The following is a 2,953-nucleotide window of genomic DNA, read 5'->3' on the forward strand; positions in this document are numbered from 1 at the left end:
AAAACTACTGTCTTGTACACAGTGTAAGGGGATAAAGAATATGTACATAAGGATATATGAATGAGTGATGGTACAGAGCAGCATAGGCAAGATACAGTAGATGGTATCGGGTACAGTATGTACAAATGAGATGAGTATGTAAACAAAGTGGCATAGTATAGTATAAAGTGGCTAGTGATACATGTATTACATAAGCTGGCCAGCTGTATGTCCAGCTGTATGTCCAGCTGTATGGCCAGCTGTATGTCCAGCTGATGTCCCGCTGTATGGCCAGCTGTATGTACAGCTGTATGGCCAGCTGTATGGCCAGCTGTATTGTCAGCTGTATGGCCAGATGTATGTCCAGCTGTATGTCCAGCTGTATGGCCAGCTGTATGTCCAGCTGATGTCCAGCTGTATGGCCAGCTGTATGTACAGCTGTATGGCCAGCTGTATGTCCAGCTGATGTCCAGCTGTATGGTCAGCTGTATGGCCAGCTGTATTGCCAGCTGTATGGCCAGCTGTATGCCCAGCTGTATGTACAGCTGGATGTCCAGCTGTATGTCCAGCTGTATAGCCAGCTGTATGTCCAGCTGTATGGCCAGCTGTATGCCCAGCTGTATGTACAGCTGGATGTCCAGCTGTATGTCCAGCTGTATAGCCAGCTGTATGTCCAGCTGTATGGCCAGCTGTATGCCCAGCTGTACGTCCAGCTGTATGTCCAGCTGTATAGCCAGCTGTATGTCCAGCTGTACGGCCAGCTGTATGGCCAGCTGTATGGCCAGCTGTACGTCCAGCTGTATGGCCAGCTGTATGGCCAGCTCCTTTGTAGTGATGTCAGTCAGAACAAGACAGGAGTATTACCTTCTCTCAAAGGACTAAACAACAACAACAACAAGAACAACAAGAGCAGTTAACGACTCATTTGACACTTAAACCAGAGATGGCAAAACAATGGAGCAGCTGAGAACAACAACAACAACAACAACACCTTTTTACTACTACGCCAAAAGGAGCCTGTTTTCCTGAACGAGGACTCTACTAACACACAAACCAGAACCCGAGAACTGTCCAGGGAAGTAGGTTGTGGGCCGTGCCCTCTGACCCCAAAAAACATTCGGGGTATGCTCCGAGTCTGTTCGTTTCCCTGAAAAAAACACCACAGGCTGCGACTCCAATGGCACCCTATTCCCTGTATAGTGCATTACGCTTGAACATGGTCATATCCCCTGGTTAAAAGTAGTGCACTATATAGGGAATAGGGTGCCATTTGAGCTTCAAGCCAAGAACCTTGTTTATGATTTCTTATAGTGTTTTTTTTTATATGATGCACATAATATATCAATTAGTATTTAATGGGGGCCTCCTGGGTGGCGCTGTACCGCAGCGCCAGCTGTGCCACCAGAGACTCTGGGTTCGCGCCCAGGTATTTAATGGACAATTGTGTCCTTTTATATGAGTTCAAGAAGTTTTGATTTAGTTTCTGCTTTAGACTGATGACACAGAGAGGTGTTTCTGCTTTAGACTGATGACACAGAGAGGTGTTTCTTCTTTAGACTGATGACACAGAGAGGTGTTTCTGCTTTAGACTGATGACACAGAGAGGTGTGTTTCTGCTTTAGACTGATGACACAGAGAGACTGATGACACAGAGAGGTGTTTCTGCTTTAGACTGATGACACAGAGAGACTGATGACACAGAGAGGTGTGTTTCTGCTTTAGACTGATGACACAGAGAGGTGTTTCTGCTTTAGACTGATGACACAGAGAGACTGATGACACAGAGAGGTGTGTTTCTGCTTTAGACTGATGACACAGAGAGGTGTGTTTCTGCTTTAGACTGATGACACGGAGAGACTGATGACACAGAGAGGTGTTTCTGCTTTAGACTGATGACACAGAGAGGGGTGTTTCTGCTTTAGACTGATGACACAGAGAGGTGTGTTTCTGCTTTAGACTGATGACACAGAGAGACTGATGACACAGAGAGGTGTTTCTGCTTTAGACTGATGACACAGAGAGGTGTGTTTCTGCTTTAGACTGATGACACAGAGAGGTGTGTTTCTGCTTTAGACTGATGACACAGAGAGGTGTTTCTGCTTTAGACTGATGACACAGAGAGGTGTGTTTCTGCTTTAGACTGATGACACAGAGAGGTGTGTTTCTGCTTTAGACTGATGACACAGAGAGGTGTGTTTCTGCTTTAGACTGATGACACAGAGAGAGGTGTGTTTCTGCTTTAGACTGATGACACAGAGAGGTGTGTTTCTTCAATTATACTATGGTCGTGTCCCAAATGGCACCCTATTCCCTACACAGTGAAAAGTGGTGCACTATTTAAGCAATAGGGTCCCATTCAGGATGCAACCTGTGTGTGTGGGACAACAGTGTTACCTGGGCAACAGTGTTACCTGGGCAACAGTATTACCTGGGCAACAGTGTTACCTGGGCAACAGTCTTGATTTGTTGACATTCAGACTGTATTATATTTATCTTGAGAGAGGAGAGAGGATGAGAAGGGAAAAGAGATCATTAAGAGATTATCCTGAACTTCCTAACATTGTCCGGGAAGATGAACATAGATTGACCTGTGACCCAGGAAGTTGAACATAATAATGCTGATCAGTGATTGGCTGATGATGGAGAAATGTGTTTTATCGTCTGGTTGCTTTGATGTGTGTAGGAGACAAATACTATGAGTCTTTTTATTTGTGCTGTGGAAAATACACTAAATGAACATTGTTTTCCAGAGGCCTGTGTTTCAATACAGTGTACGAGAGAGGGAGAGAGAGATGCTCATCACAGTGAAGAGAGGGAGAGAGAGATGCTCATCACAGCGAAGAGAGGGAGAGAGAGATGCTCATCACAGTGAAGAGAGGGAGAGAGAGATGCTCACCACAGTGAAAAGAGGGAGAGAGAGATGCTCATCACAGTGAAGAGAGGGAGAGAGAGATGCTCATCACAGAGGAGAGAG

General features: G+C 45.5%; 1 long non-coding RNA gene across 1 annotated transcript; it reads left to right on the forward strand.

The window, feature by feature from the left end:
- The first annotated feature begins 695 nt into the window (after positions 1-695).
- On the forward strand, positions 696-2,712 carry LOC110536765. Its single transcript, XR_005034830.1, has 2 exons — positions 696-1,488; positions 1,536-2,712. It is a non-coding gene; the product is annotated as an uncharacterized LOC110536765 (long non-coding RNA).
- Positions 2,713-2,953: the final 241 nt, after the last annotated feature.

The sequence above is a fragment of the Oncorhynchus mykiss genome, chromosome 12 (assembly GCF_013265735.2).
Source record: "Oncorhynchus mykiss isolate Arlee chromosome 12, USDA_OmykA_1.1, whole genome shotgun sequence".
NCBI lineage: Eukaryota > Metazoa > Chordata > Actinopteri > Salmoniformes > Salmonidae > Oncorhynchus > Oncorhynchus mykiss.